Genomic DNA, 12735 nt, shown 5'->3' on the forward strand with positions numbered 1-12735 from the left:
AAGAAATTTAATAAAATAATATGAAAAGTAAAATCTAACAAACATAAGCTATAGAAACAATGTGTCTATGAGTTAAGCCTTCGAAAAGATTGGTGGGTAACTAATGAAAATAAGAGCAGTGCTTCCTTAATTCCATTGATGCAATCATCGATGGGAATTCAGTAATTGTAAGATGTTTCACTTTTTATCAAATTGTAAGGCCATGGAAAGTGCACTCATGCGAGACAAAAAGCTATGTAGGAACAAAATGGATGATCTCTTCTCAAACTAAGTACGTCCATAGAATTTTGTAAAACCATAACAAACACCAAAATTAAAAGATCACACGACTAGAATAATGCAATAAAATTATTGGCTCAATTACATTCCATGAACATACATTTACAAAATATAACACACTTAAGCAAGAATCACTACACTCTAATGTGAGCACCAATAGCATATATTATCACATCAAAATAATGGCAGCCTAGAATACATATTACATTCCTGAATTTATAAGAAATATTCTCCTCAATTTTTGTTGAGAGTGAGACATATCTTTATGCAAACATATGCTTCTAAACTAATAAAACAAATCTATTTATATACAAACTGACTCACTAACTGGTGCTAAGTAGGACTCCATCCATATTTATATCATTAAATGGATGCATGAGCCTTTACATGTCCTAAAACAAAGAAAACATGAGAAAATAAGAAGAAAGCCTTTATATGATGTAGGAGCCTCTAGAAGTGCCAAAAATAGAAGCTCCATGTTCACTAGGTGTCTGTAGGAGTTAAATTGTTGTTAGAATGGGTTTCCAATGCATGGAAAGCTCTAAATTTAGAACTGGCAATTAACTGTCAGCTCACATCTAACTTCTTCAAAAAAAATTCCAACACACTTCTAAAAACTACACCTCAAAAGCAGAACACTTGCGCACCTTGGTGCACCTAGTGCACCTGGGAACTTGATGCACCTATGCACCTCGGAAGCAAGTTCAAAAATGCAAAATTTCACCAAGTGTCAAAACTGAAATTATGGCTTCTGGGTTTTGTTCCCCTTTATACCAAAGCTATTTATGGGTATTTGCCCTTGAATTTCTCAATAATCTTAGTGACTTGAGCTGCATCTAGCAAATCTAAGGCTTCATACTTGTCCTTTACTTTCTGCCTATAGTTGCCCACCTCAATGCGAGTCTCTACAAAATCTCCAAGTTTCACATCTAAATCTAGTAATGCTTCTTCCATTTTGAATGCTTGTCTAGTATCATCATCATTAGAAGCTTCTTCAAAAATCTTTCAAAATTGCTCAACAACTGCTTCCACAAATATCAATTTGTCCCTTGCATCATCCTCAAAAATATCTAAACATGCATCACTATAATGTTCTCTGCCTCCAAAATTTGCTTTTGGGCTTGATCCTTGAGCTTATGAATATCTGCATGTAATGTTTCCATTACTTTATTGCCATCTGTGATCTTCTCTATCCAACCATCAATCTCATCTAACTCTTCCGCTATATATATCTCCATTAGCATTCGATACCTTTGGCCTTTGATTGATTGTAGTGCTTGCAAATCCTTTCCCCAAGTATGTACTTCGTCCATCAAACCAAAATCCTAGTTCAAATTGGCTACCGACTTATTTGCATTATCCTGCATATGGTGTAGCAGCTTAAGATTGCCCTGTATAATTTGTGTACCTTTATCTTCAAAACTTTCTTGCTATTGCTGACAAGCTCTCAAAAATGGATCAAGTTGCATTGTCTCCTTATCCCTTTTCTCTAGTGCTACATTCAAGGTCTCCTCAAGATTTTTAGGATAAAAGGACCAACAACTTCATTTAGATATCCTTTTAGGATCTCATTCTATTTTCAAAGTGTTATCAATTATGTATCATCCTATTCCAAGTGCCTAAACATTTCTTTAATCCCAGTTGTCACCATTAAGTTGGCAGTGTCCAATGTGGGTTTCCCAAGCATAACCTCCCTGATTTGATAATCCTTTAGATTCAATTCTTCAACATCTATATGTAGAGGAGGGATAGCAACATGAGCAAATAAATATTGGTTCTAATCACTTATGATGAAGGCTAATGCTCATGCATCTTTCAATGGTGACTCAAGTTTTCTGAGCACTTCAATCAATTCTCTTATATCCTCCTCCTTAGTGGACTGTCACCTTTTGTTTCTTATCACCTCTTTTCTTAGCCATCTTGGGATATGCTCCATCAGAGATTTTCCTTTTGAAGATAAAGGAGTTTTCTCTGCTATACTCGTCCCCTTATAACTCCTCTCTAGAGTCTTCTCCTTTTGTGAGACATCCAACAGTTCTCACCTTTGTGTCTTGGGAAGTTTGTTGAGGTTACTCACTTATTTGTCCTTCTTCTGACACTTCGTCGATGAATACTTATTGTGGCTCTTCCTCTTGTTCTACTTGAACCTATTATTCTTCATTGTTTGGAGGAAGAGGAGTAGTTGATACTTTATCTACACAAAATGTAACTTGAATGGGTGATGATGGAGCTACTTAGGGTCCTTGTCACTCAGGTGGTAACTGACTTCAATCCTCCTATTGAGGTTGATTGGTTGGAGTGTCTCTTATTTTTCTCCCACCAATTTAGTGTTAATAGGAATGAAATCAAAATCTAACATCTAAAGACATCAGTGCATTCACCTTCCTTCTCATCAATCCATTGTTGTAGTTCATCTTTTGAGTTAGTAGACTGAATAGGTTGCTTAGGAATGGATGGTGGCATAATTTTGGAGCTTATTCTCCATTCCAACTCTATGGCTCTGGCAAGATGAGTCCTCTGACTCAAAGGAAGGTTATCTTCTTCATCCTCATCAACCTCTTCTTCTTCTCCTTCTAGGATAACTTCGAGGACTAATGGGAAAGGAATAACTCACCTAATCACCTTTTGTCTCCTCTTGACCAAAGTCTTGATCCTTCTTCTCTTAGGAGTGGATTGGAAGGCTTGTACCTCTTGTTGAGGAGGTGGAGACACTTCTTGTACTTTTCTTTCAGCTCCTCCCTACCCTTGTTTAGTTGGTGGCACTTGAGGATTATCTTGGGCTTGTGTAGCTTCCTCTGACCCTTGTATACTTTCTACCCCTAACTATGGAGGTGCTTGAGTTGCTTCCTCCTCTGGCTCAGCTTGTTGAGGAGAAGTCCTCTTCCTCTTGCCTTTACCCTTTTGAGCCCTATAATATCCAACTTATTTATCAAGTTGGTGCATTATTTTTGGCCTCACTAGGGATTGAGCTATAAAAGTAGGCACTATTACCTTAGCTCCTCAACCTTTTGTTCATCAAGCTATAGCGTAGAAGACTACCATTTGAGGAAATGGATCCAGTTTGAAAGGTCTTTTGATCCAATCCTTTGTCAATTTGATAATGTGCTTGGCCCTATGATTGATATCTGAGTTTTCTTCCTTATCAATCTCAGCATTCATTATAGGTCAACCACCAATCTTGTCCCTATTAAACAATGGATCAAGAACATCCTTTATATCCTATTGCACTATCTTCAAAGGAACCTTTATCTTCAAAGCACTAGCTGCCAGATAAAGAGTCATCCTACAATAATCCCTTATACAGATATCATAGTCATCTACTGCATTCATCTAGTGATCCTCAATTGCATCTTCATGTTGAAATGTCTTACCAGCTAGATACTTCACCCTTCCAATGTTATCAAAATAAGGGGGAGGAGAGTTATATTCCTCGAAGGGATACTAATCCCATTCAGGCTCAAAAGATGGAATATCTTATCTTTGGACCACACTAATAGTAATGGGCCATACCCATGTTATTTTATGTTGTTTGCATACTCTATCATAGGCAAACAAGAGTTGTCAAGCAATCTCCAATAGTATAAGTCTATCACTTGGATACCTAGGGAGCTTCTTGGAATTGATAGTGGTACCCACTACCCTTAAATAGGTGAATGTTTGATACTAGATGTAGTAAGCTCTAACTTCTAAAACCTTTGTTACTGCCTCCTTTGACATCCTCTTCACATAATCCCCTTCAATGAAACGGATAATTGTGAATATAAATACATCATTTACTATTCTATACTCCGTGTTGTGCTCTAGGAGCTTCTTCTTTACCAGCTAAGGATATACTATATAGGGCCATGCATTTGCATCTTGCATACTGCCCTTTTTGAAGAGTCCTGGATAATTTTTCACCATTGCAACTAACAAGTACACCAAACATGATGTCATGTAGAACTTGCAATTATTCTTAACCATCACCAACTGCTCATCCAAGTTCTCACTAACAATGGAAGCCCAATTAATTGGCATCTTCATTGTCTTGATAGTCTTAATAAAATGCATCATCTATATATTCAAGTGTCTTGATACTAGAAACCCTATGACTCTGCTCAAGAGTATTATATAATATCCAATACCTTCTTTCATGTAACCTCTCATCATGTCCACTTTGCCTGCTTCATGCCCTAGAGGATTCTTCTCAATAAGGTATGAGGACTAGATGATTTCAGATGCTTCCTCTACATGTTCCCTAGACCATCTTTCTGCCTAGTGATAAGTTAATCTGATGAACTGGTCTACTCTTGGAAGATGAAACACCTTCTCTATGTTCTTAGGTTAGAGATCTAGGATGATCTCTCCAATTATACTCTTCACAACCCTTTCTTCAGAAACATAGTTTTCTACTAGTGCCATGATCGATTTTGAAGATTGTATTGATACTAGATGTGATGCTACATTAACATGTCCTAATCAGATTAAAGATGATATAAATGGGGACTTTTCTGTAGGCTTGTTGCATAACAGTAGGAATGTGTTCCAGTCTGTATGACCAAGTTCGATGTCCTAGATCTCTAAATAGTCATCTTGGAAGCACAACTTTGCAAGAAAACCTTGAAACATGAAAACCACCAATTTTGGGACCATCTTTCTAGCAAGGGAGGATGATGAAGAAGCCATTGAATCTACACAAAAATGTCTATTAGTCTAGAGTCAAAGAAAAACCAATTAATACTAACACAGAGAAAACTAGAAAACCCTATTGACGAAAACATTAAAAAACCCTATTTTTAAACCCTAGAGTGCAAAAAAGGACACACTTGGTACACCTCAAAGGTGTGCAAGGTGTGCCTATCTTGAAAAATCAAAGTGCACACTTGGCACACCATTGAGGTGTGCCAAGTGCGCACCTTAATTAGGGTTAATTTATACACGGGTGCACATTTGGTGCAACTTTTGAGGTGCACCAAGCGCACGCCCTTTATCCCTCTAAGGACATCTATCCTTAGTAAATGGTGCATAGAAACACACATAGGTAGGTGTATTGTTGTGCACCTTTACATAGTGTTCATTCATTTTTTAAGGTTTTGAATGTTTTTTAACACAATTATTGTGAAAAAAGGTGCATAATTGTGCACTTAGATAGGTGCACAATTGCACACTTGTCTTTGGTTTTTAAAGTTGTTTGTAGGTAGATAAAAGATGACACATTAGCGCACCTTAAGAGATGTGAAAGTGAGATGTGAGGATCAAACTGGAGAAAATTTGACAAGTGAAGAGGGGTAGGGGGTCCCCAAGTTTTATAGACCCAGGACCCATCGCACCTCTTTGAGGTCCACAGTTGCGTAGCTGCATCGCTGCACACTTTAAAGAGTTGTGATTTCCTTAAATGTTTTGGTACACTAGCGCACTGGAGGAGGTGTGCTAGTGCACCATTTTTCTTTGCAAAAAAATGACTTATCCCCTCAGATGATGATTTCCAGAATTTGGGTTTTCAAACCAAGACTCGAACTTGATCAAAGACACTAGGCAAAACCCTCGAAAAGATTCAAACCTTGGATTAGGGATTTAGAAAGCCAAAAAATAAAATATGGGGTCCCCATTTCTATGTGAAATTGGGCATGCATTGTGAAACCACAACATGTTTTAACCAAGTTAGTTTGGTTGATTAGTTTGGTTTGCCATCAATGTCAAAGAGGGAGATTGTTAACAAGGAGATTGTTGAAAATAGATTGTTACCAGTATGATAAACGTGTTTCAATAATTATTTTGTCACTGATGTCAAACTTGCTTTTTGTTGGTAAGATAACTATTTATATGATTTAAGTACTATCACCTATTTGATTGATGAAGAGGATTTGATCAAAAGATGTAACAATAGAAACTAGAGGAAAGGTTGAGTTATGATATAAAAAGGAGTACAAGAATAAGCTAAGATAGTGGTATCATAGCACATTGATAATCTACTTAAGGTTGCAAAGGTTGGTTACACTAAGCAAGTTCAAAGAAAAAGTTAAGAAAATTTTGTTTGCTAAGCTTGACCAAATGGATAGTAGGTGCCAAGAAAAATTAGTGCAAACCAAGCAGAATATCAATTGGAGCTGAGTAAAAGTATATTTTAGTGTATGTTGAGCAAAATGGTGGATGTCGAGTAAAGTTTAGTTGATGTTGAGCACCAGTAAACTTTAGTTCATGCAAAGTGATTTTATGAAGGATGTCGAGCAACGTAGTATTGCCGAGCATTAGAAGCAAGTTAATGTCAAGTGCCAATATTATTAGAAAGATTGTGAATTTGATGGATCTAAGCCAACAAGCTTGTTCTCTTGGATTGTGTAATCTAGGTGGAAGATAATATTGATGAGCTGGCAGCATAGAATTCATGGTAAACCATTTTGATGCGAATTCAAAGAGGATTGAAGGAGAATTTTCTAGAAGTGATATGAAATGAGGGGTAGATTCATTGAATCCTACATAATCTACCCTAACCCTAAATTGGACGATGGAGAATGAATGACAGAAGATCTTAATTCTCTATTTATAAGGATGGTTGGTCAAAAGCAAGGGTTATCATGTGTGAGAACCTAAGAAAGACAAAGAGTGGTAACCTAATTAAGAGTCTGCATTGGCATGTTAAGCAAGAAGGCTTAAGGGTATGGATGCTTGAAGGGTGAACAAGCTATCAAAGCTAGAATGTGTGAAAGCCAAGCAGAATGGAGGATTGAAATAAAGATCTACAATCTACAAATGAAGTTTTAAGTTGTTATCAAATCAAGCCTCATTGCTACTCTCTAATAATTGTATCAGTCTAGGATAAATCCTTTGGAATAAGGTTGACCTAACAGCCATTTGTAAATCCTTTAACTAGGCAACATTCCAAGTGAATGGTCTAAAGTCCTCTATAACGTTCACTCCTAACAGGGTGATTGAAATCCTTTAATAGGGTCACATTTAAAAATGTGTATTGTAACCTTTAACAGTGGTGGCATTTCACAGGGCATCACTTTAGAAGAGTGAAAAAGAGTAGCATATTGCTGGTGATTTTTCCCAAATTGGGTTTTTACATAAATCATTGTGTCAAGTGTGTTGCCAAATATGTTATGTTTCATGTTTACATTTGTGCAAATTGATTTGACGTTAACCTACAAGTTCTAAGTGATTGCATAACATTATGGATGCATGCATGATGATAAATGTTTAATGGGTTTACTAAGCTGTGAAAAATTTTATTAATACATCTAGAGCTTGGATAACTAATTCACCCCCCCTCTCAATTATTCTAAAGAATTCCAACAATGTCATCTGAACTTTGACAATTTGGTGAATATCAACAAGATGAAGAGAGTAAGAGGATTGCCTAAACTAAAAAAGCCTAACAATGCCATGTGTAAACAATGTCAATTAGGAAAGATGACAAAGTCTAGTTTCAAGAGCAAAACATATACTGCTAGTGATATTTTGGAATTGGTTCATACTTATCTATGTGGACCCATTGGTGTTAAAAGTTACTGTGGAGATTAATATTTCTTTCTATTTGTGGATGACTATTCTAAAATGATGAATGTGATGTTTCTTAAAGCTAAATCTGATGCTTTTTAGTTGTTCAAGTGATATTTAGTTAGAGTCAAAAAAGAAATAAGGAAGATTCTAAAATGTTTCAAATCTGACAAATGTGGTGAATTCATCTAATCTACCTTAGGGAAAAATTCACCCAAGATCAAAGAACTCAAGCACAAGCACAACAGTAGACCAGAAAGAGTATGATCTGGGAGTGCCATATTTAAAGGCTTCTAGAATGCATAGGAGTCAGCAACATGATAAGTCATACAACCAGGCACATGTCGACCAGGTGTGGGTTATCCTCCATTAAGCACAGGAGTAAGTGTGATGATGAGAGGATAAGCCTACAAAGGTGTAGCACACAAAATAATGTTGTAGATACCATGTGCTAAATTAAGAGTGTGAATAATTGCTTTGTCTACATGACAACTCAATTAATTATGCAAACTCCAGCGTTGTAGACACCATGTGTTGAATTAGAGATGCTTACTTCTATGTTGTCAACATGAAAACTCACAAAAGAATGCAAACTCCTAAGTGTCTCACCAAATAAATAATAAAATAATGCATTCACCTAAGTAAACTTAAGTAAAGTGTAAATAGTAAATACGTATTTACACCAACAACCCCCCCCCCCCCCCCTGATGCACTTAGGCTCACAAAAACTAGGATGAAATGCATAATGAGTCCCGGCTACTAGGCCATGTTAGGTACCCATGTACATAATGAAATGCAATCTCTCATAAAGTGGAGAAAGAGGGAAAACCTCATGGGAAAAACCCTCCCCCAAAAAAAGAGATGAAAAGACAAGATGCATGGATGGATGGAGTAATCAAGACCCCCCCATTATGACATACATGAAGTATATACAATAGTGAAGAATGAGAAGAAAAAAACCTCAGAAAAAGTCCCCCCCCCCCAAGAAAGAAGAGGAAGAGAGACAACATAGTCCCCCCCGAAATGAAGAGTGTCGATCAGTGATAGCTGCTCCAAGGAAGAAGTTGGTCCATGAGTGTTGTATAATGCTCCTCCACTTGGGAAGAAACAATGGGAAAGTTACAAGTGAGATGCTTCCCCTATGTGTAGAAAGAATCCCTGTGATGAATAATGTCCCTAAAACCTGCTCAACTATCCCTATGTTGATGTTGATGGTCGACTCTTCCAAGACTGTTGAAAAGAATGAGTGTGAATCTAGCAAGGATGGATGTAGAACCTATCCCAAAGAACTAACTATCTCCTCGAATGATAAAGAGACCTCCTGCAACTACTGTACATAAGGATCCACAATCATATCAACCTGTAAAGATCAATCATGTAGAAAATGGACATGAGGGTCAGGGTGAGCCCTTGCAACAACTGGAGAAGGATCTTCTTCATCAAAGTGAAGATGTATATCATCAATGATGTCCCCCAAATCTACTATGTATGACTCCACAAACAAACTAGAAATATATGCTATGAAATCATCCCTTATTGTTGGAGCTAGAAGACAAGGTGTACCCTGTTGTGCTAGATCTATCACTATGGCAATGCATGCATATGGAATGTGTTGATGATGTGACCTCTCTCTACAACTATCAATAGGATCCCACAAATTTGACTCTATTGAATTACTATTGCTAGTGTCACTATCAGTTTCCATAATGTATGAAGTGTGAAGAGGATTAGAAGATAAGTTGGGGGAACTTTCCTCAGAGTGAACATCCTTCTCCATAAAGATCTCATGAGTCTTAGGATCCATAAATCTGTATGTCTTAACACTCTCTTCATATCCAATGAAAGTACACGGCCTTGGTGGTGGTGCCTTGCATCCCCTAGAAGATATGTTTGCCCATGCTAGACAATTGAAGACTATGAAGTGTTTCACAACTAGTTTTCTACCACACCATGCCTCAAAAGGAGTCTTACCATCTAAGAATTATGAGGAGACCTATTAAGTATGTGAGTGGCACTGCTAATAGCTTCGACTTCAATTGTTGAATCAAGGGACTTGGCTTGTATCATACAACTTTCCATGGACTTAAGAGTTTGTATCCTCAGTATTGCAACATCTATCTTGTGCAGATTGAATGCTAGTGGATTCTAAAGATCAATACCCTCAAGTTTGCAAAATTCTTTAAGTCTTGTGTTCACATATATGCTTTCATTATCCATCTAAAGAACCTTGATGGCTTTCCTTGATTATTGTTCAACATGACTCTTGAAGTCTTGAATCTTATCAACCACTTCATTCTTGTGACGAAGAAAGTAGACCCATGTGTAGCATGAAAAGTCATCAATGAAAGTAAGGATGTAGCGACCATGGCTGACTAATGTCACTGCAAAAGGACCTACTAGTACTATTTAAACCAACTGAAGAACAATCAGTGCTCTTAAAGACTTCCCTTTATCATATTTCTCTGTGAGATGCATATCCACTAAACATGATGAACATTCACCCTTAGAAAAGTTGATTGTAGGTAGACCTTTGACCATGTTTTTTGAGTAAAGTTGATGAAGATAGTGGAAGGCAAGATGACCATACTGATCATACCATAATTTGATTTATGAATTAGATTGAGTTAACAAGGCATGTGAAGGAGACTGAGGCACAAAGTGGGAGAAGGAATAAAGCCTCTTGTCATGATTGACTTTCCCCACTGCAACCAATGAATCATCTTTGAGACTGTGCACCATTACTAAATCTGGAAGGAACTCAACTTTTTTGCCATTTCCAAGGTGAGTGATTTGGTAAATTGAGAGGTGATTAGAGCTAAGGTTTTAACATAGAGAATGTCTTTGAATTCCCCATTTTCCATCTCCATATGTCCTTTCCCTTCAACTTCCATTTTTGTATCATCTCCCACAAAGATGTGCAGTACCTGTGACTACTTCAATGAAGAAAAATATCCTTTGAAGAACCCATATGATATGAGGCACCTGAGTCAAGAATCCATTACAATGAAGAACTTGATCCAGCCATAAGTGCTAAGTGCTTGCCCTTTTCCCTTTGAAGTGGTTGGAGTTGAATGCTTGGAAGCATTTGGCACTTGAATTTTGTTCTTCTTGAGTAGGTTTTCCAACTCATCGATTCTCTTAGTCTTGCAATGCTGCTCATCATGATTCAATTTCTTACAATATGCACAAAAAAAATTTTCCTTCTTTTCATTACTTCCCTTCTTGTTGGAAGAAGAATTGCCTTGTTGTGAGGAGGATTATTGTGTCTCAATTTGTGTTTTTTGCTTCCACTACTTCTTCTTGTTGTTGTTAGAACTTTTTCCACTTTGACTTGATTGGTTCTCATCACTAGCCATCAATGCTTTGTTTTTTGATGACGTGAGAAGTCTCATATCTATCAACTTGGTTTGTTCAAAAATCAACATATTTGCAAATGCATCAAATGTAGGCTTTTGGAAAGCACTTCCGATGGTTAACCCATGAGTGTTATAACTCAAAACAAAGAAAGCATACTCTGAAGGTAGACTCTTTAGGATGTGATGAATCAATTGATCATCCTTCATGGGATTACCACAATCTTTAAAAAGTGCTCTAAACTCATTGGCTTTGTTGATATAATCTTGAATTATGTCAAAAATCTTTGGATCCAATGGAAGTAGGTCATCCTCAATCTGGTATCCCTTTTCCTCATCCATCTTACCATATAATGATTCAAGTTTGTCCCAAGTAGGTTTGGCTTCCTTGAAACTGGAAATGTGGAAGAAGAGATCTCTATGTACGCAAGTCCTGATAGTTCCTAAAGCCTGTTGGTCTTTAATTTGCTAATCAGAGAGTGTTGTAGCATTCGTGGGTTTGGGAATTCTACCATCAACATAAAGATTTAAACCTTTTGTCATTAATCTACTCCATACAATATATTTCCATGTAGAATAATTGTGTGAAGTTAAAAGTGGACCTTTAGGTGAACCCATGATGTAGAAAAGTAAAAGAGCACAAAAGAGAGACACAAGAACATAATGCACACACCCCCTATTCACTCAATCAAAGAACCCACCCCACCCCCCACCCCCCCCCCCCCCCCGCCCCAAAAAAAAAAGAAGCTTTTGGCACTTTATATGTAGTGCATGTACAATAGGCCACTTGTCAAAATGTACAAAGTGGACTTCTAATTTTGTTGTTTACAACTACCTTTTGAGGCTCAAATCTGTCACTAAGCACTATAGTTGAGATGTACAACAATTTTGAAAAGTAATCAAAGCAATATAATGTAGAAAAAGCCCTAAGTCTGAAAGTGATATTTTTGTCCACACAACCCTATAGTCTAATTATAGATCTGGAAAGTAGAAAAAAAATTAAGCACTTTCAAAAAAATGGAACCTGAAAATGTGTCTAGATGAACCCATACTAAGCATTTCAAGTTACAAAATATAGGTTTGGACAAGTACAGTTGCCAAAAGATGTGATTTTTGACAATTCCATGCACCAAAACTAGAAAAGAATAGCACCATTGAAACGTTCAGGAAATTCTACCCAAAATCAACACCTAATTTGGAGTCTAGATGACTGAGTTATGGCCTCCCAAAGTTGGACTGTCAAATCAAAACTACATCTAGAGAGGGGTCATGGCAGAAAACTTCAAGCTTAAATTTTATGGTCAAATGGCTATTGTAGCAGTTCAAAAATGCTAGGAAATGATGGTCATCAATTGTAAGATAGTGGATTGCTAATGTAAGCCAAAAAATGGGTCCCCTATGAACATGGCAATGACATTAGGATGATGTCAGCTATACAAAAAAGTATGAACAAGATGAGTCAGATGTATAGATCCATTGATTGGACAGGCTGCATATGTGCTAAGGTGGCAGTATGTTGACATAGATTGTACTGTACCCACATGGAGGCTCAAATTTGTGCTACATGGCATGCTCAGCATTTTTCATGTAGCTATCACTGTGGTCTATAGACGATGGACAAATT

This window comes from Cupressus sempervirens, chromosome 4, assembly GCF_028749045.1.
Source record: "Cupressus sempervirens isolate cs-2001-9-10 chromosome 4, ASM2874904v1, whole genome shotgun sequence".
Lineage (NCBI taxonomy): Eukaryota > Viridiplantae > Streptophyta > Pinopsida > Cupressales > Cupressaceae > Cupressus > Cupressus sempervirens.